At 34.2% G+C, this 27,329-nt stretch overlaps 2 protein-coding genes and 1 long non-coding RNA gene across 3 annotated transcripts in view; 2 read left to right on the forward strand and 1 right to left on the reverse strand.

Annotated features, from left to right (window-relative positions):
* The window catches only part of LOC127835053 (uncharacterized), a 443,836-nt gene that overhangs the window by 372,849 nt on the left and 43,658 nt on the right, over positions 1-27,329 (reverse strand). The gene's annotated exons all lie outside the window — the stretch shown is intronic.
* Positions 1-27,329, forward strand: part of LOC127835046 (perilipin-4-like) — a 438,066-nt gene that overhangs the window by 37,442 nt on the left and 373,295 nt on the right. The window lies entirely within an intron of this gene.
* Positions 12,200-14,594, forward strand: LOC127835061 (uncharacterized). The gene is made up of 4 exons (XR_008028324.1): positions 12,200-12,312; positions 13,032-13,087; positions 13,752-13,815; positions 14,384-14,594. It is a non-coding gene; the product is annotated as an uncharacterized LOC127835061 (long non-coding RNA).

Raw genomic sequence — 27,329 nt, forward strand, 5'->3', positions numbered from 1 at the left:
ATTTAATAACGCAGTATAACTTTTTTTAGATATTGTGTAACTCTTGGAGCATGTTTTTATCTAAAAAAAATGAATAATACAGACAAAAACACAATTAACGCGCTTCAAAATTGACCCTTGAATTTTTCAATTTGACTCCTCAAAATTTCAGTCCAGGGGTCATTGACTCCTGGTTTTTATGGAATGAGTGCTATATTAACGTCATCATTTGATGACGTTCAATTGAACAAATGATAATGGCGACTAAAATTCGATAAGCTCCAGCGTATAGCACCGATTTGAGAGTGTTGAAACTGGCCCGACACTCGTGCTGAAATTTCTAATGTATATGGCGTTTTCGTCATATCTGGAAAAAATCCAGTTTTTGATAAAATGACGAAAAAGTGGTGTTTTTTATTGCGCAATCGCTATAAACACGTGGATAAGCCGGAAGTACATGTAGTGTTAATAGCAACCCCAAGACAATTCACCCCCACAAGACAATTAACCCGCTAGACAATTCAAAATTGATTTTAAATATAAACAAATTCGTACCCATAATATTTCGTACCCATATTTTTTTTGTACCAATTTTTTTCGTCCTCAAATTTTTTTCGTACCCAAATTTTTTTGCACCCCAATTTTTTTTTCGTACCCATTTTGTTTGTACCCAAATGTTTTTTGTACCCTAATTTGTTCGTACCCAATTCTTTTTTGTCCCCCTTTTTTTCGAACCCAAATGTTCGTACCCAATTTTTTTCGTACCCAAATTTTTATTGTACCCAATTTTTTTGTACCAAATTTTTTTCGTACACATTTTTTCATACCCAAATGTTTTTCGTACCCAAATTTGTTCGTACACTAATTTTTTTCGTACCCAAATTTTTTTCGTACCCAAATTTTTTTCGTACCCAGTTTTTCTTACCAAATGTTTTCCGTTCCCAATTTTTGTCGTACCCATTTTTTTTTTCGTACCTATTCTTTTCGGACCCAAATGTTTTTCGGACCCAAATTTGTTCGTACCCAATTTTTTGTTCGTATCCATCTTTTTCGTACCCAAATGTTTTTTGTACCCATTTTTATTCGTACCAAAATTTTGTTTCGTACCCATTTTTTTCGTACCCAAATTTGTTTCGTACCCAAACTTTTATTCGTACCCATTTTTTTCGTACCCAAATAGTTTTTTCGTAACCTAATTTTTTTCGTTCCCTGTATTTTTCATATTCTAATTTGTTTTCGTAACCAAATTGTTTTTTTTTTCCTACCCACATTTTTTTCATACCCATTTTTTTTTCGTACACAAAGTTGTTCGTACCCACATTTTTTTCGTACACATTTGTTCGTAGTCAAATTTTTTTCGTACCCGAATTTTTTCATACCTAATTTTTTAATTGGTACCCATTTTTTTCGTACCCAAATAGTTTTACGTACCCTTATTTTGTTCGTACCCTTTTTTTTTGTACTCCAATTTGTTTTCGTGCCCAAATTTGTTTTTTTTCGTACCCACATATTTTTTCGTACCAATTTTTTTTTTAAATTTGATTTGATATCTCCACTCATTCCATTACGCGAAACCCTTAAGGTGTCGCAACTCTAGTATTTACTTTTTAAAGTTATTACAAGCAAACACATAGCTTCTCAATTTCATGTTTTCTTTGTGGGTTTCCTCTTTCTCGTGGCTTTTCAAAACACTTTCCCCCATCCCCCGACACCAATGGTCTTCATACAGACCCGACAATGTGCTTTTAGAATGTCCTTTGTTTTTCTGTACCCAGTAATACGGGCAAAAGCCCGCGAAGCGGGCGTTGACCGTTCATACATATGGGAATTTAGACATAAAATTACATAAGAATACCACATATGGATACGTCTCAAAAAAATTTGCCACACGACATATATTTTCGCGATGCTAATTATGACCTTGAACAAATCAAAAACACTTTGACATATGCTAAATCACATGTAAATACATACCTCAGGAAAATTTATATCAATGACATCATAATTGTGTAGTGAATCGCACTAAATATTCTCGCATTATTTGTTTTTTTTCGCAACCGTTCCAGAATTAAGTCATTACTCAATTATCTCCCCTGAATGCTCTTCTTCAGTGGCATTCGGTACCCCTCGCAGATTATCATAATATCGTACTTATCCGATGTTTGACGGAAAGGGCCGAAAATGTGCGATTGCTTCAGTGGGTATAAGCCGAAGACTGGTTCATTACATATAGTGACAGTCTTTACCAAACACAATTTAGGTGAACATAACCCGTCTTTGATATATATTGCCGAATCTCAGATTTCTGTCGAATTTATTTGCTTTGATCTTTTCGATATCTTATTGTTATTATTATCCTCACAAATCACAAACGCTTGTTAAAAAATTATTTGTTTTAAACATTATAGTTGGCATCTCTATTCTTCCAGTATTCTCGCGGTATTTCAATAACGACACCCTACTGTTTATTTGTCAGAATATGTGACGCATTTTCCATTCGCTCTCAGAAAGCATTCTATACATAGATGATGACGTCACTTCATTATTGTCAGTAAGACCGGTGTGTACACAATGTCTCAGAAAGAAGTTTTACGTTTGATCATGAGCAATATTCTGGTAAGTTGTCGTTGTTATCCACCAGGAACACATTTATTCACAAAATTTAAAGATATTCCGATCTAACTTTTTAGTCTTTTAGCTTTTACTTTTAACCAGAGACGTAGATTACATGTAATCTACGTCTCTGTTTTAACGTATTTACACCTCGTCTGCTCGCACTTTACTGTTATCCCGAAAGGTTACATATCACTATATTTAGTTTAGGCCTAAAACCACAAAATCCGATACCGTTGGATTTTCGTACCACAATCTTACGTAAAAAATCTCCCAGATTCGAAATCAACAAAAAACAAGACATTTATAAATTGTCTGCATTAATGCCATTTTTGACCAAATTTTAAGATATTTGTTGGTTTAACGTTTTTAGAAGCTGTTCTGCGAAGGCAAGAGCTGGGCATCATACAAGCCATTCTATCCAGCAAAACTGACAGTTTTGGTTTACAGAAATCAACAAAGGAGGGATTCATTAACTATCAAATTTCCAAGCTATACACACAGTTATTATCTGTGGTGATCTTTATTGGTTCTGTTTGTTTACTTGGATGGAACATGTGTGAACTTTTATAGAACTTTTAAAAGTCTATATATGTCTATCTATTAACAAAAATCAGCTATTGTATAATACGATCAGATGTGCAAACAATGTCAAAGGGTTGTTAAATTACGGTAACAATTTGAAGGCAATTATGCTGAAAAAATATGAAAAGTTTCCATGCAAATTTTGTCTGTATATTGACAAGTGTCTGCCGATTATTGTCAAACTAGTAATACAAAACTTACCACAAGTATGTAAAAGCACTAAGTACCAGTGATCATTTTTAGTAAGATAGTGTAATTCTAAACAGTAGCAAATAGCTTGTTTAGTAAATGCATAATGCAATTAATATGATTTCCGTTCTATTGTGTAATTAATAAATTGGTTGTTACTTGCTAATCCATGATAAATGTTTTATGGCTAGTGCAAAACCAGCAATGTTAATTTTGTAAAAGGTAATACAATAACACCACTTTGTAACTTCATATACGTAAATATTCTTGAAATGTAGGTTGATGAGCTTTACTTATTTTGTAACTATTATTTTATGTGCAAATAAATGATGTGAAGTGTTTTGTATATCCACACAATACCACATATCTTTTTATATATGTACTGTATTATGTGTTATTTGAATGTTTAAATAAAACAAGGGCTGTTTGTAAAACATGCATGCCCCCCCATACGGGCTATCAGTTGTAGTGACAGCCATTGTGTCAATATGTTTTTAGTCACAGTGACCTTGACCTTTGACCTAGTGACCTGAAAATCAATAGGGGTCATCTTCAAGTCGTGATCAATGTACCTATGAAGTTTCATGATCCTAGCCATAAGCGTTCTTGAGTTATCATCGGGAAACCATTTTACTATTTCGGGTCACCGTGACCTTGACCTAGTGACCTGAAAATCAATAGGGGTTATCTGCCAGTCATGATTAATGTACCTATGAAGTTTTATGATCCTAGCCATAAGCGTTCTTGAGTTATCATCCGGAAACAATTTTACTATTTCGGGTCACCGTGACCTTGACCTTTGACCTAGTGACCTGAAAATCAATAGGGGTCATCTGCCAGTCATGATCAATGTACCTATGAAGTTTCATGATCCTAGGCCTAAGCGTTCTTGAGTTATCATCCGGAAACCATTTTACTATTTCAGGTCACCGTAACCTTGACCGTTGACCTAGTGACCTGAAAATCATTAGGGGTCATCTGCAAGTCATGATCAATCTACCTATCAAGTTTCATGATCCTCCACCTAAGCGTTATTGAGTTATCATCCGGAAACCATTTTACTATTTCGGGTCACCGTGACCTTGACTTTTGACCTTGTGACCTGAAAATCAATAGGGGTCATCTGCGAGTCATGATCAATCTACCTATCAAGTTTCATGATCCTAGGCATAAGCGTTATTGAGTTATCATCTGGAAACCATTTTACTATTTCGGGTCACCGTGACCTTGACTTTTGACCTAGTGACCTCATAATCAATAGGGGTCATCTGCGAGTCATGATCAATGTACCTATGAAGTTTCATGATCCTAGGCCCAAGCGTTCTTTAGTTATCATCTGACAACCACCTGGTGGACGGACCGACAGACCGACCGACAGACCGACATGAGCAAAGCAATATACCCCCTCTTCTTCGAAGGGGGGCATAAAAATATGGATGATATAACATGATGCATTCTAATATTTGCATTCAAATTGTAACTGTAGAGCTAAGTGTATGCAGTTTAGACTGATTTTAGAATTGCTACAAAATGGCTAGTTTTTTAGTGGCGACACAATTTTAACTATTCAACAATAGTTTGCGAAAGAAAATTAGAAACCTGCAAGATACCTGTATTTATTAAATATTTCAATTGCGAAACAAGTATGTTGTTATGCTGTTACACATAATTATACATTGATAATAAATAAGAAGACAATTAGTGGTGTTAACGTTTCCCAACAGTAGAAATCATTCTTCTGATGAAGTCAGTGGTATACAGACGAAAGCTCCAGGTATGGCTTTCAATACGTAGTGTGTGTTATTTGGCAGTCTAAAACTTATTGGATTAAAAAAAATCCTGTCAAATTTGTCAATCAAAATTGATTTGACACATCACATGTACTGTATGCTAAATGCAACTGCTTTAGCAAGCTGTCAAGTTGAATTGAGACATTTGATGAAACAAACTGGTTCCTGGGTAGGACCAGTACTTAGTGTCTATATGACGTACCATGACGTTGAAAGTCTACAAGACCTACTAGGTAGAACGAGAAATGTACTTCGACGTACAGTTTTCACCGACCCTTGAGTGTTAGCCAATCAGAAGACACCTTACATCTGTTGCTTTTAGAGATATTTGACATTGAACATAAGTATTTTTATTATTTATACCAAATTATGCGACTATCGACTGCTTACTCATAGATATTGTGCGTATTTATTAAACATTATTATTATTATAATTTATACCAAATTATGCGACTATCGACCGCTAACTCATAGATATTGTGTGTATTTATTGACCTGGCGTGGCGGAATTAACCTCTGACTTATGCAAGATATGGTTATCACAAAATACGACCAACGGAGAGGTTATAATACATTATTTATCCCGTTAATGCTTGGTAACTGTTTGGTTACCGTTGGGAATTTCCTACACAGTAATGCACTGGACGGTCGTGATACTCCGCCCCGCATGATCAATAAATACTCACAATATGCTGAATAATTTTAATTTTAAAAAGGTAACAATTGAATCTTCTTCAAATTTGTATATAATCTATTTCAATGCATTAAATACTTGAAACTTCTATGTGTTGTTTTTTTGCCATTCTGATATTTTTATTCATTTTGTCCTCAATTTAAAAAGAGATTTTAAACATTTATTATGAATAAATCTGAAGGAAAAACGGCTCAAGAGACTAGTGTTTTGATTGGCTGTTCAAAAAATGTGTATGTCGAAGTACAAACATGTATGTCGAAGTACAAATTGTACTTTGACGTACAAATATATACTTCAAAGTGTATTTTATATTTATGTCGACGTACAATTATTGTATTTTGACGTACATTTCTCTTTTTAACTTGTAGGTCTTCTTGACTTTCAACCCATATGTTACGCCATACTCCTATAAATATGAGGTCGATTTTGCAATAGCATCGTTCCGACGTGAATTCATGTCGGAAGCTTTAACGGCATCAAATTCATAAAACAGCACAGAATAATCATGCAATAAATTATTAAACATAAAATATAAACATTATTTTACTAAATGCATTAGAAAAATGTTTATACAAACTTACAAGTAATGATAGTCCAGACCTTAAAACACTACCACTGTTCAAATTCCATATTGTTGCCATATAGCACTGTGTAAATTGAAAGTTGCATAATGCTACCTCATTGGTCGGTTATAAATACATTGTTTCTCTATATATAGTATTCGATTTAGACGAAAATAATAATTTACGTGGAATGGCATATTAGTTTTCCATTAAAACTTTGATCTTGCCGTGTGTGTTTATGGTCGTTATTAATTATGTTATACTTATTTTTGTATTTCATTAAGAATTAGAACGTGTAGCCCTTTTTGTTAACTGTTTTTAGCAAACGATTCGCGGCTTAATAAGACACGGAAAATAGTTAAAGCGACACTTTCATTTGAAGGTTTAATGTGAACAATATTAAATGAAACCTTTTTTGGTATTAATATATTTTATTGACATGTTAAATTCGATACTTGAAAAGGTGTTTAGTCTTTAAAAAGTTGTCGCTGATATTGTTAATTTCAATAACTGTTAATATGCTTAATGCTGTATAAGAAATTGAATAGTTTCACTGAGATGTATTCCCGCCTAAAATCCGATATCGTAAAACGCGCAACGGTTAAGAATAAGGTCTGAATAAGTTTAGGTATTCAGATCCGAATATCAGCGCAGCTGTGCCAGCTGGGAAGCCCCGTTTTGGCTTTAACAACCGCAAGCGAAACAACATACTTTTTTAAGTCTTGCACTTAGACTCCATGATCACAAGTATAGGTCCCTGCTGTGGCGTATGACACCATAGTGTTATTTAGTATTGGTCGGCACAGTATCTGATCATAACGAGATAATTGGTTTGTGCTGAACACAGGGGCAATAAAACCACAGATCTATCAATAAACAAGATTATTGAGATATCTTTTATTGAACACCGCGATAAAAATGCTCAAACCACGGACTCTAGATTACACGGATAAGAAACGTGGCAACATTCTCAGAATCATCACTGCTATATGTGTAATCACCTAACAATTCGTCTAAAAATAATTTATATATTTGAGTTGAAGACGATGTACTGTTGTATAAGTCTGAATTAACTATCTGTCTGCCTCTCTAAATCTAAGCCGTCATCGTCCCAGTGAAAATAAATCTGATTTTGAATAGTTGGACATGATGCCCTGATGTCAAAATACGAAATGACCTGCGTAACCGTGATTTTCAAGAATCTTTATTAAATTGATAATTTAAGGTAAATAACATTTCATATAATTATACATAATTCCCGCGTTGATAATTAACAGCAAACGATGAATGTTTTTGACACCCTTTTTATTTCAAGTATGCATGCAAAGCCGAATAAAATCGAGAGGGTCCGCTATATACGCTGTTTCATCATAAATTTAACACCCTTTCTGTGTTATAAAAACGAGCTGAAATCGTTAAATTATTAAGATTTATTTATAATAAGCTTTATTGATATGTTTCGTGAACAAAATACTACAATATATTCCATAAAAAATATAATAATCATGGCAAAGGAAATTCAATGGCCGGTTTCTAATCAAAAGCATTATCGCCAAGACCGTAGCATCAGTTCAGTGCGTTAGGAACGCGCGCTACTTTCTTCCGCCTTCATTCCTTAATTACTTTCGTTTTTAAACAATTTTTTTCTATCGTATACATAATTCTATTCTCCTAAGCAAGATGTAATTTTTAAAACTGAACTCCAAATATAAACGCTACACATTGGTATTAAGTACGAACATGTCAACCGTAAATCTAGATTCTAAAACTCCAAAACGGTATAATATTTGCAAAAGTTAACGTTATAACTCGCCGGGCTGTCGAAATCAGAAGAAAAACTTAATATATATTTATATATCTGTTTACTACGTAACGTTAGCTTTCTAATGATATATAATTTGTCAAAATCGGCCGAGAAATGAAACTATAATTCAACAAAAGACGTGCGTGGGAACATCAAAATGTATAACCTCGGCGCTTCGCTGTACGCTAATTGTACAAGATCGATAGCCACAACACGGTAAAACGCGCGTTGGTAAAACATAAAATGTGTATTTCTTGTGTTTATCTCGCTATAAATCCATTAATAACAACGGGAATAAACTAAAACGTATATTTTTTGAAAGAGGAATTAATAAGCAACTAGATAACGTATAAACCAATAAAATCGGATGAATAGTTTTTGCATAAGATTGAATTTACTACAGTAAGGGTCAAATACTCGATTCATCTCCTATTAATATACACTCCGTGATACAACTGGTAGTTTTAACACACACATATAGGTTTCATTTAATTAAAGAGTACAGAAAGCTAAAAAGTGATGTGGTTTGTTGTACAACAACAATTGGTTATGTGTAACCTATTCAAAAAAATAATTTCGTTCAAGATAATTCAATGTAATTCTATAAACGACAAACACACTTCGTGTGTTGTGTATGTTGATTTTTAAAAATGTACATAAGTGGTTTAAAAGCACAATTTTTACACATTTAAGAGGTAATCGCTCACATTTATGTCTAATTAATGATAATTTTATGCATTAGCAAAGATTTAACGAGAAAAACTGAAGTTTAAGTTGAACTCAATTTGCTATAGGAAAACGACGGTAGCCGTTTAGACGTAAGCGGGGTAGCTTACGTCTAATTATTTGGACTAGTTACGCCATAGTATGTCTGTACGGTTATCTAAATAATGCTCCCACTTAAGAGATCAATACAGAGACCTCCCAGTGACTAAGCCAGTTAGCAGACACCCCATCCACTATACATGTACAACAGACACCGAACCAGCTATAAATTCCTGTGGCTAGAAAACAAAAAAATATAAGATGCTAGATCTTTAAGCTTGGAACATGTAACTTGTTTTAAGATTGATTTTTTTGGATGCATTACTTAATTATTGCAACAATTATAATATTTTGAACACAATCATGTCAGTATATTTATTAAAAATACATAGTTATCAAAAAAACTTTAAAAAGCTTTTGCACCTATAATCATATTATTCAGTTAACCACCCCGGTTTGAAACGACACTTACCCAGCGCTGCGTTTTCACTCGCGAAAATTGATCACAATGGAGAACCTCTGACATACTGTAGTACACATAATCTGTGACGTGTACGCATAACGTTTCGTACTCAATAGTGTACGAAACTTATGTTTCGTACTCAACTTTTTGCGCGAAGGAATTTATGATAAATTTTCGCAATATTTCCCTAAAGAACGATTTAAGTTTATAATTAAAGCGATGATATAAGTAATTTTGAGCAGAAATAAACATTTTCAAGGCTTTTTTACATGAAATAAGCACTTTTCAAGCACTTTTTCAAGGCCAACCTTTGTTCAAGAGCTTTTCAAGCCTAGGACTCGTTTTCAAGCACTTTTCAAGCCCTGTGCGAACCCTGCTTAAGCTGTAATGGTATTTTTCATTAAAAGGAAGTATTTTTTTAGAAATTGTATTTACATCATGACATGATTGGTATCCCTTGTGCTGCCCCTCCCCATAAAAATACTAATCCATTTTTTCTTTGTTTAAGTACATTTTCATTTGTTGCTAAAAGTACTCAAACACGCTATTTTGCACCGGGAATCAGGGCCGGTGTTCACTAAGGTCAAATGCAAATCCTTCAATTCATCAAATGCATTTACGGTAGTATCTCTCTATAGGGTTTAAACAAGAAAATACTGCTACAAAGGTTCGTTTTTTGAACTTTTGTTAGCAGAAAACATCATATCTGTATATACCAATAAGTCTTGAAGCTGCTTGGTTTTGAAAGTAAATGTACAAGTATTGTGTCATATACTTTCTGTTATGGTATTTTACTTTCAGAGGAAGTCTCTACTTAAAGTTAATTCACTTAAGACGGAAATCGTAGTCCCTGATTAGCCTATTAGATGATTTATTTAGAGAGTTATGGCCCTTTGAAATGTTTAAGTTGCTTAACCATCCATTGTATTATTTTGTCCAAAGTTATGCCCCTCAAGACGTTTCCTTTTATCTGAATATATAGTGCATTATTGTGACAAAAAAAAATTTGGGGAGCATCACACGTCTCCGATTGTTTCTTGTTTGTCATCAAATTTGATTTCATGCTTTGACAAAACAACACTAACCTGACATACCACAATGGACACCACCCAAACTTGAAATAAAATCTTATTAGTTTGTTTTATGTCTTCACAAATGTTCAATTGATTGTGGAAAATATACCTGAACTCAGAATCGTCTTTTAAGTACAACTACTTTAAAACATAAACGATCAATATGTTTTAATTACATGTATGGTCCTCTTCCACTAAGAATATGACTATATTACATTGACCTTATTGAATATGAACAATTTCCCCATGATAGCTTTCGTTATACTGTCAAGCACTCGAATAGTCGAGCGCGCTGTCCTCTGACAGCTCTTGTTATGTCCCCCAGTCTATACTGGGGAACATATTGTTTTTGCCCTGTCTGTTTGTTGGTTTGTTTGTTTGTTGGTTTGCATCATACTTAAACATTGGCCATAACTTTTGCAATATTGAAGATAGCAACTTGATATTTGGCATGCATGTGCAATGTGTGATGCATGATTTGAATAGACACAATGTGCCTTTAAAAATATAGAAGAAATAATTGAAGGAAAGTACTCATTGGTGTATGCCCAACCACAAGCATTTCTTAGCACAACCATAGGAAGAGCAATATTTAGTACATTTCAAAGAAATATCATATAACTGTTTCATGCATTGCTGTTGATCAAGCCCACATGATCATTGAATGGTAACTTTCCCAATTTTATACTTATTATATACTGTATAATCTACCTCTTTTTTCATAAAAAGGTTTTATTATCCATCAGGTTTTTTGTTTAAACCTCACAAATTTTGTTAGACCTAAGTCCCATCATATAATAATCATCACAATCATCAGCAGCATTATCATATTCATCATCATCATCATTAGCAGCTGCATCATTGTGTTGTATGAGCAGAATTCAATACAAATAAAAACACAACCATTACAACTACTACTTCTGCTACTACTACTAATTAATTAACTACTACAACAAGAACAACAATAACTACTACTACTACTACTACTACTACTACTACTACTTACCACGCATTCCCATGTGCAACATAATTTACCTTATTACAAAAAAAACCCATGGAATTTGCAAAATGACTGAAGATGCTCTAAAATAAATGCAAATTCGAAACAAAACAACCTAAGCAATACATAATAAGGAACACTACATTATTGAAACACTGATACCTAGTTCTGGCTACCATAACTTTAAATGTCGCTTTTTATGATTTTTGACTGACGCGACTTTCAAGGCGACTAGTACATGTCTGTCAATACTAATACTATATAAACTGTACGCTGAAGTTTCTTTACCTCAATGTGACACCTTATGTACTAGTCCTTTTATGTACCAAGCCTTTTATGTACCACTTTGAAACTTTATGTACCACCTATATATTATATAGGTGTTATAGTCCATTAATTCATAGCAGTATGAATGGGCAATAATTATCTGTGCAAACAACTTTGATTAATTTGACTCGAATGTTGATTAAGTCAAATTTGAGTTAATCAAATATTGTTCCCACTATAACATTGCAGTCCAGTCAATCTGTAATTGTACCCACAACTAATTGCAACAGAAATAATTTTTCGATAATGTTGTAGATAAATATCACCTCTTCAACATATCAAAAGTCTAGCAAAGTCTAGCCTGGGCAAACTACCGAAAAATGACTTTTAATATGACAGATTTTCATGGCCGTAAATTACCACCGTAGAAGATAAAATGATCAGATGCACGGTATACAAGCGTTCGCGCAATATGATGTGATCGTCTGCTTTTGATGAAAGATCCTAGATTTAAGTCATTTTTGGAGGTAAGTTAAGATGTCTTTGTTGAATATTATTCTTTTCATCTTGGAAATTAATGTTTTTCTCCTAACAAATGCGTCAGTAATAGAAGAATGCGCTACGTAATAGACTGCGTACCACTTTGTAATTAGTTTTCGTGGATGATGCAGGAACTTATAGTTTTCTTCAAATATGCAATAAAGTCAGCAGCAAACACACATTTTACACAAATATACATATGTAGGCATCTAAGGAATGCTTGAAACACACAAACAAATATGAAAATTAAGAGAGAAAAGATCGAGATTTTAATATTTTTTTTTAAACTACGGAAGGCCATTTTAACCATAACGTTTTTGTTTTGGCCATTTGTACCACAACGTTTTCGTATTGCTTCTTTTTCCCTATAACTTCTTAAAATATTCTACTGATTGAAACTGTTGAGAATTTTCTTACCTAATGTTAAAAAAGCTTTCAATTTTCCACATATTTGAATCATTTTAATAATTTCAATATTTCATTATGAATAATTATCATATATAAAATAGAAATAATAAGTTATGGTCTTAAATTTACAATTCTAAACTATAAAAAAATATAATCCGAAATATTGAGTTAAGCTATAAATGTTTCATTTAGTATTATTACAACAGAAAATCAAAAGCTGTTTATAGTAAATAAGTTACTCTCTTACACACATATCAAACTGTTATTTTCTTGAATACATGTGTTTGATTTATTACAGATGTTTGATCAACAATCAACGATGTCAAAGGTGTGGGTTTAGAATTTCGAAAAAAGGTATAAATATATATTTATTTAAAAGTGTTTTTATAAATGATTCATGTGCCATGACAAAAGGCTACAGGATAATGTAAATTTATATAAACAAAAGATAGTGTGTTTAAAAACATCGGCCATACCATGTGAAGGAAAATAAGTACAGCTTTGATCAAACTTAAGTTTAATTTTTCCATTTCTGTTTCCTCTATTTTCTCAATATATGTTAAGTAACATTACAACTTAAAATCAACGAAAATTTCGTACAATATTTCGTAAAATAAACTTAACCAATTAAACGTCAGTGCTCCTTATGGCAATTGCCGATATTTTAACGCCAGATTTGGTCTGGTAAAATAGATGTTTGAAGATACAAAACGCTCGTTGTTTTTTCCATTTTAATTTCAACGATATCTATTCATACGGCACATGAACACTAACATGGTGTTCGTGTGTATTATGAATATATATTAAAATGGAATTTATTGTGTCACAAATAAATAAAAACGCGCATCTTGTATATACAAAAATCTATGTTATCATACCACATCTAGCGTTGAAATCGTGGCTATTGCTATAAGGAACACAGATTGTTTAGGTGTTAATTTTATTTTAAGAAAGAGATTACGAAATTTTGGTTGATTTTGAGCGTTATAGAGACTTTAATTTGTTTCATCTATTACAGATGCTAATATGGAACTGCCAAACAATCTGATCAGCACCAAACCTGCTGCAGCTGCATCGGAAAGGTAATAGCCATTCATTCTACACGCAACGCTAGTAAATACTCAACATTTACAGCTTGCAGTTGAAGGCAAAATTAAATAATTCATTTTTCAAAAGCATCAATGACAAACATATAAATAAATTAACCCCACAGTACAGTCAAACTATTTATGAGTGCAAAACAAAATTTACTACAGGATTCATACTGGAACTGTGAACATTTGTACATAGTACAAAAATAACATTGCGTGAATATCAACTATTGTTGTTTCTGAAAAAAAAATAAACACAATATTGCGTGAATATCGATAATTGTTGTTTCTTAAAAATAGTTTTTTTTATAAACATAAAGTTCAACAATGCATTTACTTGTATTCTGAAATACACAATATGTATGAAAATATAAACCCTTCATTCTATTAAACGCTTTTGAATGCATCTGCAGCAGGCAGCAGACGGCTTTAAAATCCATTGTGTCAAATCAAGGAATTGCTTGTTATGAGCAAATGCTCCTTTTGTCACAATTGGGAATGTCACAAAAGACTGTTCTGCCTAATGGTTGAAACAGCATGTATTCATATATTCTTTCAGCAATACCTGCCTGATATGATGCCAATCACTTGCAGATGACCAAGATCATGTTAAGTTACGCCAGAAAGGGAGTGATAGCATAAATGCTGCCAGCAAAGTTCGCTTGGACAATATTACTTCCCTACCCGGACAGACAGTTCATATGTACATTGTCGGAAAGATTATTGTAACCCAATTCGAATCAAGTTATCCTTAAATAAAAAGCCAACACTGTATTATCTCCGTCGTTACGATCTAACACTGAACGATTTAACTTCAGTACAAATTGTCTATTTTGTGCTCAACGTGCCAAATTTGTTGGAAGAAAACGAGGCTATAATGTATACCCTGTTAGAACAGTTGAATTTAAAAAGAACATCGAACACATATGTATCGATAGGGATGACAAATAGGGTTCAGATATTAAAAGCAGATTGGAAACTATACATGACTTAGAGGCTGCTGTTGCTATATACCATCAGTCATGCAGCGTAAATTTTAGGACAGGTAAAAATATACCACAGTCAGGCAATGAAAAAGGAAAGAAGTGTGGAAGACCAGTGAACATGGCACAGGAATTTGCTTTCCAGGAAAAAGCATAGTTCCTGATTGAAAATGATGACGAACAAATAACACTAAAAGACCTTGTTGACAAAATGGTAGAACTATGTGGAGAACTCTCCTATACATCAACTCATATGAAGAAGAGATTACTAGAGCATTTTGGGTCCTCTATTGTCATCACAGAATTAAATGGAAAGCAGAATGTAATCACATTTAGAAACACTGCATCATCAATTTTTCAATCCTTTTACCAAAAGTCTAGTAGCGATTCTGATGCTTATAAAATTGAAATAATAAAAACAGCAGCACAACTATTGCTAACTGATATAAAGGATATTAAAGCAACAAAATTGTCTTACCCTGACTCTGGCTCTGATCTTATGTCTACACAGGAAAATATTGACTACATTCCGGATAGTCTAAAAACATTTCTTAGAGAAATTTTCAGCGATAAAAAAGCAGATGTTAAGATTGCCTCTATTGGACAGGCCATTATCCAAGCAGTAAGACCAAAGGTGTTGATTCCTCCTCTACATATTGGCTTAGCAGTACAAATGAAAGAAGAGGTTAAGCTTATAGATATGATATTAGCTCCACCTGGATAAAAAAAATTATTATATGTACATGCAGTTTTGAGCAGTTTTGAGACGTACAGGTTATCTTTGTATTATACTAGAATGTAAAATATGGTATAATAGAAGTGTTTTGATTTTAAGTGTTAACATTATAATACTTAAGTGATGCGTTATTTTAAGCTAATGACAATGCAACCAATCTTGGTTAAATTTTATTTCCACATGCCATAATATATTGGCATGATTTAATAGTAACATGTATTTAATGGGTGGGTGGGGTAAGTTTACCCCTATAAATGCACTATTTACATGAGTAAATATGTTAAGAAACTTCATGATACACTTAGGAAATAGAAAAATAATACTGTTTTCATAACTGATGTATTACTGAATACTGTTTTTGTTGGCTGATTTGCCCGAAATGTGTTGTTTTAATAGAAAATGGAAAATATACTTTATTTAAAAAAACGTCCGCGAGGGGCATAAATAAAAAGAAGTTTTAACAGGTTTGCCCTGGAAATATTTCGCTAGACTTTTTTCCTGTCATCTGTTATACGTCATAGATGATTTTGCACGTGAAACCGTTTCTGTTGCAATTAGTTGATGGTTAGGTGCTTTTTTTTCATAGGATGACTGGACTTACCCTCAAAGAAATGTTGTTTTTTTCTTTTGGGAAGTCGACATTTATCAAATTTGTATCATGTACAACGATCTCGCTTTCTCTCTCCCGACGAACACTCAAATCTGGGAATCCCAGAGATTTTAAATATAGCTCTTAAATTACGTCATGGAAACCGGGCAACTAATCGTATTAATCATATGACTATTTTACTGGATTCCGGTCTTGTGCGAGAAGGGTGTTTCATCAATTAATTACTGGAAACCAGTCGAATTTTCATCCGGGTTATGTGAAAGCCAAGATATAAACGTTAAAACAGAAAAAAGTCTCACAATTGGTGTTCATACACAAACAAAATAAATCGTTCGGACTCGGAAAATATTAATTGCGTTGACGCATTTTTTAAGAATGAATCATCAAAAACCGTTGAAACCCAGCAGGATTCGGAGGTTCATGTAATCAACATCGATTAATACTGTAGGATTTTTGTGAAAGTGAAAGTAGACAATCGGCAGCTGCCACACCTTTCCCTTCCAGTACTGTAGCAGATCTAGATCGTCTACCCATTCATCATGAAATTGAAATCCGAATATTGACCTAGTTCCCCGGCCCCAGTTGAAAACATTTCCCATTATAAGATCTACCCCTGCATTTTTATTTAGGACTTCGACTTTAATATCATACTTGTTTAAGAACAAAAAGGTCAGAGACATGCCTCTTTTTCTAAAAAAAAAACCTGAAGTCTGTAGGTGAGTTATAGACATTGAAATGAACAGTTTTTATTTTTTCCCCAAATATGTTTCTTTCGCGCTCTATTTTCCCCTTTTACCCAGCGTCCAGCATCTTCCCCTTTTTCTGAAAAAAAACCCTGGAAGCAAAAAACTGTTCAATTAAAATAATGAACATTTTTTCGTATTCAAATTTTGTGATAAGTATTATTATAACACTTGAAAACGAAACAAAACTCAAAATTGATGTCTTTTTTTTAAATAAAAAATTAAAAAAAGGAGCAGTTATATTATAATTTCAACACTGAAATATTTTGAATGCAAAAAATAATGTAAGTGCTCTAACTGTATGTCAGAAAATGTCGGAAAATATATATTCTTGAACAATTCAAAAAATGTCAGTAACCCTAGTTATTACATTCAGTAGACGATATGTCTTCCGATGGAGACGGCTCTTGTTTTTAAATTAAATGATTCAATTTTGTATATAATAAAAGGAATATTACGCAATTTTTTGCGAGTTGATAAAAAAAGTAAATTATTGGAGTCCTGAGTCTGACATGCTACACACTTGTACCCAGAGCTCCAGATAACATTTGGTCAAATTCTTATTTTGCCCCCTATTTTAAAAATTAATTATTATTTTACCCCCTATTTCTTAAACTTAATGTTAAATAACTGCTTATTTGTTAAATCAATTATTTCAAGCCAGGGCTATTGCTGTTTCCATGGCTCAGCTGTTCTCCTGGACAATGAACCTGAAGGTTTTTAACCGCTTCAGATTCACAGTCATTTACGCATGAGCTTATAGGTTCATGAATTATTGACAAAACCATGCTTTGATTATGGTTATTGAGAATCTGGTTGAAAGAATTCATGTGGTGTGAATTTTTTACACATAAAGGCTTATTTTGCTTCCAACGCTTCAACACACCCCTTAAGTCGCCTCTTTTTATTTTTTATGTAATGACCATTGGAAAGGGAAAAAAGGCCCAAATTTTGAAGGAAAGAAAACACTGACATGGGTGTTTCAATTATGTCGGCAAGAAGGTCCATGAAGGTACTTTGTCTACCATGAAAGTCGCAGTAGATAATACAGTTGAGATGTATTAAGCCCCGTTTCCTAAGGGAAGGCTCATTTGATATTTCTGGTGATCTGATTACACCAAACCCCTACCAAGAAGGTAAGCATCAGCACAAAGCAGACTCCCACGACCACTGCAAACGGCCACAGCCTGTATGGGGGATAGTTGTCTTTCTCATGATCATCGATGAACAGGTAGAACCTGAAAACAAGACAATATATATAGTGCTGTTAAATTGACGGAGATACTTATTGCCATAATAATCAAGTCATCAATGAATAAAACAAGCAAATTCGTTGAATTGATATCCCCCGCCAATATGCTTCTGGACACAAAAGTGTTATATTTGACACTCAAAAAAGCATTTTTTCAAGATACAAAGGACCATAACTCTCTTATTAACTTATGGTGTACAATGCCATTTTGAGTGCATCATCCTCTTATCCATATATATTCTAACTCATACCAAGTTTCAATGAAATCCGCCAAAGCACAACCAAGATATGGCTCAGGACGGACGGAAAGCCAGACGAAAAGATGGACAACGCCAAAACAATATCCCTCCGCCTATGGAGGGGGATAACAAGGGTTGATTGTAAAACATGTTTGCCACCCGACAGACCAGAATGATAAGCAAACTCAACCAAGACATATAAAGCACAAACATTCTGAGCACGTTTTATAAGGATTGTACACAAAAATTACATTATTTCCTGTTTAAAAGTATTTTTTTAACATATCCTAGGGCCAACATTTTCTGCTGGGAAAATATTCAGAGGAACAAATAGCATTTGTCCAATTGACCTTCACATTTTATCTCTTGATTAAGGGTCATGCTTCGTTTACACAAACCTGCATACTAATGTATATGATTGCATAAAATGAATATTAGTATTTACCACTTAAGATATTAAGTGAATACAATTTTCATGTTACAAGCCCATGAGAACCTGACCTTTGCCCAGCTGACCTCAAAATCAATAAGGATGTTCTTTACCCTAAGAAATCAACATAGCAATCTAGATGATCACACATTTAAATGTTCTTTTGACCTTGCATTGAAATTAATTATTAAAGCCCTTGTTAACATGACTTTTGACCTGGCGTCCTTCAACTTATTAGGCATCTTACTTTGCTCCCAAGTAACCTCTACACCAGTGTTCATGATAGTATGTTACAGCATGCTCAAGATATTGTGCAGAAACCTTTTTCCTGTTACAAACTCCTGAGAGATCATTGACCACAAAATCAATAGGTGTTATTCTTTTCTTCCAAATAATCCGCATGTCACTTAATATGATCATAGGTCAAATTATTCTACATGTATGTATATATATATCATGCAGAAACAAACAAATGTATATAAGCTTTGACCTGGTGCCCTCAAAATCAAAATGCGTCTTCTTTTCCTCCGATGTTACTACTTTACTGATTTGCATGATCGTAGGTCAATGTCATGTGCCACAGAAAATTTTCTGTAACAAGCCCTTGTGACCTTGACCTTTGACCTGGAGACCTTAAATTTAAATGCTATTTTCCCTTTCTCACAATTAACCACTTCACCAATTTGCATCATCATAAAATGCACATAGACCAATATATTGTGCCAAGCCCATGTGACCATTCCCTGCAACTTTTTGAACTCAATATAAATCAGAGAAGGTAATCACGTGATAGTCAAGATGGCGACGTATATACCGAGACGGTTTTTTTTCGCCGTTTTATAACCATTATAACTTCTGTTTATTTTTTAAATGATGCTCACTTTCAAGCCAGATCAGTAAAATGTAATTAGTGTTAATTTCGTTTTTAAATACGCTTTATATCTCAACTTTACTCCCCGCAAATTTTCCTAATAAGGTCATTCCGCTAAGAAATTTTGCACCGAGTAAAGTCGAGATATAGAGCGAATATTACTATGAAATTAAAGCCAGTAACTTTATTTCTAATATGGCTGGAAAGTGAGCGGAATAAAAAACAAGAGCACCGCCTTGCGGGTGCAGACCGCTCATCTATTTTCTTTTTAAAGGTGAAGGGACTCTCATTTTCAATCACAAAGGAGGGAGAGGTGGAGTGAAGAGGGGTGTATAGTGTGGAGGTGTGGACATTTATTACATTATTTTCCAAAATGCGAAAAAAAATGCAAAAAAAAAAAATCGGGGGGGGGAGGGGGGTGGGGGTGGGTGGGGGGTGATTCTTGGGTGCGATGGTTGGACGGTATTTCAAACATAAAATAATAAAAATAAATATTTGTGATTTTTAACCGTAAAAAAAAATGAAATTTAGGGGGGTGGGGCGGGGGGGGAGGGTATAGTGTGAGGGTGTGTTGGTCATTTGTGAGATGATCTGAAAAAAAAATTAAATAAAATTAGGGGGGGGGATTCGGGTGGGGGGGAGGGGGCGTGGGTTGGGATTCTTGGTTGCGATGGTTGGACGATATTTCAAACATAAAATAATAAAAATAAATATTTGTGTTTTTTAACCGTTTAAAAAAAAATGGGGGGGGGTGGTGGGTGGGGTGGGGGGGGGGTTTAGTGTGAGGGTGTGGTGGTCATTTGTGAGATTGTGAAAAAATAGGGGGGGGAGGGGGGGGAGGGCACGGGGGATGGTTTGGGTGGAGTCTATTGTGGTATGTCAGGTAAGAGTAGTTTTGTCAAAGTATCAATAAAATCTAATCATAAATAAAGAAGTTATGGCAATTTTAGCAAAATTTAATAATTTGACCTTGAGAGTCAAGGTCATTCAAAGGTCAAGGTAAATTCAACTTGCCAGGTACAGTAACCTCATGATAGCATGAAAGTATTTGAAGTTTGAAAGCAATAGCCTTGATACTTAAGAAGTAAAGTGGATCGAAACACAAAATTTAACCATATATTAAAAGTTACTTAGTCAAAAAAGGGCCATAATTCCGTAAAAATGACAACCAGAGTTATGCAACTTGTCCTTTTACTGTACCCTTATGATAGTTTGCGAGTGTTCCAAGTATGAAAGCAATATCTATGATACTTTAGGGGTAAAGTGGACCAAAACACAAAACTTAACCAAATTTTCAATTTTCTAAGTATAAAGGGCCCATAATTCCGTCCAAATGCCAGTCAGAGTTACATAACTTTGCCTGCACAGTCCCTTTATGATAGTTAATAAGTGTTGCAAGTATGAAAGCAATAGCTTTGATACTGTAGGAATAAAGTGGACCTAAACACAAAACTTAACCAAATTTTCAATTTTCTAAGTATAAAAAGGGCCCATAATTATGTCAAAATGCCAGTCAGAGTTACATTACTTTGCCTGCACAGTCCCCTTATGATAGTTAGTAAGTGTTGCAAGTATGAAAGCAATAGCTTTGATACTTACGGAATAAAATGGACCTAGACACAAAACTTAACCAAAATTTTCAATTTTCTAAGTATAAAAAGGGCACATAATTCTGTAAAAATGCACGCCAGAGTTATCTAACTTTGCCTGCACAGTCCCCTCATGATAGTAAGTAAGTGTACCAAGTTTGAATGCAATAGCATTGATACTTTCTGAGAAAAGTGGACCTAAACGCAAAACTTAACCAAAATTTTCAATTTTCTAAGTATAAAAAGGGCACATAATTCTGTCAAATTGCACGCCAGAGTTATCTAACTTTGCCTGCCCAGTCCTCTCATGATAGTAAGTAAGTGTACCAAGTTTGAATGCAATAGCATTGATACTTTCTGAGAAAAGTGGACCTAAACGCAAAACTTAACCGGACGCCGACGCCGACGCAGACGCCGACGCCAAGGTGATGGCAGACAGGACAAAAACAATATGTCCCCCACTACTATAGTGGGGGACATAACAAGTTAAAGCAGAAAGTGTCATCCCAGATAAGCCCATACTGACTTCACACAATATTCTAGAAAGTCACTTTACAAACATGCAGCCTGTACAGACTTCACACAATATTCTAGGAAGTCACTTAACAAACATGCAGCCTGTACAGACTTCACACAATATTCTAGGAAGTCACTTAACAAACATGCAGCCTGAACAGACTATACACAATATTCTAGGAAGTCACTTTACAAACATGCAGCCTGTACAGACTTCACACAATATTCTAGGAAGTCACTTAACAAACATGCAGCCTGCACAGACTTCACACAATATTCTAGTAAGTCACTTTACAAACATGCATTACCCTTTCCCCAATAAAAAAGCACCATGAAAATGGCTTTTGCAAACAGCATTAAACCAGAACAGCCTGCGAGTAACTCACAGTCTGTACAGGTTTAATGATGTTTGCTGCTCATCAGTATCTAAGGGTTGGAAATGAAGCCTTTAAAACTTGAATCCAGTGAGAAAGGTCTTTAATAAAATGGAACTTTCTAAGGGACTACAAATGCATAAAAATATCTAAGTGGGTTAAGCCCCTTTTTCCTAGAACGCTTCATAACAAAATATATCATGGACTCACATGGATGACGAACAGTTGTAGCAGAACTGCTCCCTTATTTCCACTCCATCATCCCAGCCAATAAACACAGAGGGGATCTTGATATCCTGGCCATCTTAAAAACAATAGAATGTTTGTTATGTCAAGCAGTGACGTTGTAGAAAAATATCAAAGTAATTTAAACGGAATATTGTGCTTGTGAATTGTTCCACGATTATTTATCAGTCAATTTACTAGTGTATTGGTTAAGACACTATTAATTTAGTTATTTGTTTACACATGTAAGCAATAAAATACATGCATACATATTGCTTCTGTCAAAATATGCTTCACATTAATACTGCAAAATACAATTTAACAGAGTTAAGAAAAAAACAACTTGATGACTACAATAGCCCTACTGTTATTATATACCAAAAAGCACTTCAAATACTATTATACACTCACCTTCATTTATTTTAAACAAAATAACGATAATAACTCGAAGCACACTCTGTATTTGTGTTAAGTGCAACGTGCAAGAAAAATAGGTATGATATCCTAATGCAACATCATCAGTGACGCACAAAATCCAAGAACAAAGTAAATCAAAAACATGACATTTGAGTAGACTCAAAACTTAAGTGAATTTAATTCTGGTATAATTACAAGAGGGCCAATGGCAATATGGTGCTCACCTGAGACCCGAAGCATCTGCTTTGGACAGTTAGTATTCACATGGTTTCACACTAAACTAAGGAAAACTGCCAAAACAACAGGCAGCAAAGATTAAATGATTACCTTAATATTCCTCAGAGAAACATTCTGACCAAGAGCAATCAATGTTGGCTCATAAATGTTATTTCTAGAGTGGAAATGAGGGGTTTATAAGTTTTGCTGTGCTAACGCATGTAACCCAGATACAAAATTACATAGATATTATTAAAACAAGGCTATTGTCAAGCAATATCGTCCCCTACCGGCTCCATCATTGTCAGAAATTCCACCATTTCCAGAATTATTATTTTTTTGGTTACCATAGCAGCCACAATTTTTGACTTTTAAAGTTTTCACCGGATCTAGTCTTATTAATAAGACGCGCAAAGAATTTAGAGATACTTTTTATATGGACTAAATTCTTTAGAACGTCTTATCGGGGAAAAGTCAAAAATGTGTTGGAAACCAGAATTTTTCATCGATTTGCGTAAAATTGCAAAATAACATTACCAACTCATTCAGTTTTAGTTCAGAAGTTCATTTTAACCTCAAATATCGTCGAATTGAAGTTGGAAAGGCATAAATTCTTCAGTTAAACTTCTGCTTAAATCGCAAACCAATCACTGACCTGTAGCCATGTCATGAAACTGATTTGAATATGAACCAATCACAAGAAGGCATTACGGTGTAACGTGTACGCGTAATTTTATTTAACATGAGCTTTTAACACCGACTTTTACCTAACTAGATCTAGTATGCTAATCTCTGTCGATTTAATAAGCATATGTTCAAAACAGATATGGTGCAGTTTCTATTCACTGTTCTAAGTTTCAGCAAGTTTTTATGCATGTCTTTTTCGCACCTCTGTCTGTGTTGTTTTATATACTTACATCATACGTTACATAGGAGGACGGTATACTGTACGATATGTATCAAAATTATTTGTGTACAGTATAAAAATAAAAGATGTAATTTATTTCAGAACTTTTTAATTGCCAATTTAGAAAAAAAAACAATGCTAAATTAATCCAGGAAAGTATAACATCGGTTTACTATGTAACGCTCTGCACCACAACAGACGAACGCAAACTGTATTTTACGCTGTTTATTCTCCCACTTTAAACCAGATGCTTTACATCGAGGTCGTGTTGTCGATTTATATCTACACAGCGAGCGAATCGAGAGATATTGAAAAATTGAATAGTGGTTGGATTTAAATTGATCAGGCGTGCAAAATTCAAAGTGTCATTACATAATTTCTACGGGACATTACCGAGAAATGAATTATCTACACAGGTATGTAAATATTATTGCAATCCGTTGATATTAAGTGTCTATTATCGGGGCTTGAATGTTGCGCACAAAATCCTTGCGCAACAATATAGACAAAGAACGAAAAATTCCCACCATTAATTTGGTCTTTCCCCCTTTGTACGCTTTAAATATTACCCATATAAAAAGTAGCTTAATATTTAAAAGCATAAAAAATTTGGACTACACAGGATCCAGAAAACCATCATTTTCAGCAGTATTTCTAGTCTATTTGTTGCCATAGCAACCATAATTTTTGACGTAGGAACAAAATGAAATGACGTGCATTATGTCCAAATTGCCATCTACCCATGTTTCAAGTTTTATGAAAAAATATGAAGAACTTTTAAAGTTATCGCAGAATCAAGAAAAGTGTGACAGGCTCACAGACGCACAGAGTGCAAACCATAGGTCCCCTCCGGTGAAAACGGTAGGGGACAATGTACATTTTGACCAAGTTTCATCAATACTGAATCATAAATATGACCTTAAGAGTACTAACAAATTTTTTTCAAAGTTGACCAGGGAATCATTTCTTAGACGCACATAACCAAGATTAAATCTAAACCTATAGATATTGTAAACATAAACATTCACAACAAGTTTCATCAAGATTGAGTGATTAACGTTACTTAGATCAGTAATGAGGTGTTTCTACGATTTAACCTTGTGACCTAGCCTCTGTGTACTTTACGCCTCAACTGCCGATGCTATTTATCTTACAAAAGCACCTCATAACGAGTGCCAACGCTCAGCTGCGGGTGCAGTTTTGAATAAATGAAAGCTTGTCAGAATTATTTTTTTAAAAGGTCATAGTGCCCTTGACCTTTGACCCAAAAATGGGTGTGGCGTGTAGAACTCATCAATTTGCATCTACATATAAAGTTTCAAAGTTGTAGGTGGAAGCATTTAGATTTTAGAGCAAAATGTCAAGGTTTTAGCACGACGACGGCGGACAGCGGACAACACAAGGAGCTGGCTATGACAATACCTCCGAAAACAGCCGAGCTAATAAATCAGATACATGTTGGTTAAATACTGCTTAGCAACCAGACTAGCTGTACCTCCACTCATATGTTCAAGATGATTATGGTTTCGGTTGTTGGATACAATGGCCGCTATACTCCAGGCCTGGACATTGCGTACCTGAAAATAGGGATGGTGCAATTGTAGAATATATGGGAGGATTTTGAGAGTCCAGCTAGACTATAGTATCTGGCCTATCTGCTGTACATTTCCTTATAAGATTTCATGGTATTCGGCTCATGATCTTGTGCCTGGTGTGGATGCATAGGTGGGAAGAAGACATGGAACAACACAACAATATTTAAGAATATTAAATGACTTAAATGAATCTGTGAACAACTTGTGGATAAGATAGATGTTCACTATCTGATATAGCCCAAAATATCCTCTGTCTTCATTACAATTAACAAAACACTACAAAAGCAGCTTCCATCTTTGCGAATGTTTAAACAATCCTTGGCCTAATTTCTTTATTCAAAAAAATTGAGCAGGTGGTTTTGTAAGATTTTTTTTTCCGTTTTTCTTCAAAGTTAGTACGAATTATTACACAGGTAAACTTTTTGTATGAACTTTAAAAACCAGACCTATTGTTATGAAATGTTAACATGTTGTTTTTTAAGCGTTAATGTATTTATCCATTTTGAAGACTAATTTAAGATTTTCTTGGTACGTTCTATTTAAAGATTGTACAACACAAAAAATAAAATGCCAACTATGTCCTTCTTGTTGCACTAAATGTTAGTTTTGCTCCATATCTGCTGACAATGTAACATGAACTATAGCATAGTGATTTTACATGTATCCTGCAAATGTTAAACAGGTTAACATACACTTAACCCTTTGCATGCTGGGAAATTTTTCGTCTGCTAAAATGTTGTCTGCTGATTTTCTTAAATTAGCATTTTCTTCGATTTTTTTTAAAGAATACTATCAGAATAGCAAACAGTTTGGATCCTAATGAGACGCCACGTTCTGTGGCGTCTCATCTGGATCCAAACTGTTTGCAAAAGCATTAAAAATTCGGGTACAGCACTGAAAGAGTTAAACAGATTAACATACACTAAATATATGCTGTCTTCCACTGCAAAAGTTGTGTATGTATACTTGCATTCATGCATTGGTATTAATACTACAATACAAATGAAGTGAAACAAACACAGTAACTGATGAATGTCATTTAAACCAATGTTTTCCTTAAAAGGAAGTAATACATTTTAGTCGAGACATTTTATTCTGTTTCTAACTGTAAACAACAACCAAAGATGGGAATAACATAAAATAAAAGTAAAAAAATTCAGGACAAAGTTCAGCTCGAATGGTCATTATTTATGGAACGCCATTACTGACTTCATATGACTGTTGTCGTTGTTTGCAGTCCATAAATCATTATTTTCAGTGGAATTTACAGTATACTTTGCGCAATTTTCTTTACGTTCGGTACATTCGTCAATATATGCAGTAGTTAAAGTATATACGCGAAGTAGTAACAACATTATGTTCTGTCCAAACTTCTTGACGCTCTGCACATTCGACATTATGTGTAGTAGTTTTATCATTATGCGCTGTGCAAACGTCTTTACGTTCGGTACATTAGTCATTACGTGAAGCAGTTACATCATTATGTGCAGTAGTAACAACATAACATGCTGTGCAAACTTTTTTCCGTTCGGTACATTCATAATTTGTAGTAGTTTTATCATTATGCGCTGTGCAAACGTCTTTACGTTCGGTACATTCGTCATTACGTGCAGCAGTTACATCATTATGTGCAGTAGTAAGTTACTAACAACATTACGTGCTGTTCAAACGTCTTTACGTTCGATACATTCGTCATTAAGTGCAATAGTTACATCAATGCGTGCTGTTATAAAAACATTACGTGCTATGTAACTCTCTTTAATTCATTAAGCATAATTATGTTTTCTTAGTTATAGCATTAC

The sequence above is a fragment of the Dreissena polymorpha genome, chromosome 6 (assembly GCF_020536995.1).
Source record: "Dreissena polymorpha isolate Duluth1 chromosome 6, UMN_Dpol_1.0, whole genome shotgun sequence".
Taxonomy (NCBI): domain Eukaryota; kingdom Metazoa; phylum Mollusca; class Bivalvia; order Myida; family Dreissenidae; genus Dreissena; species Dreissena polymorpha.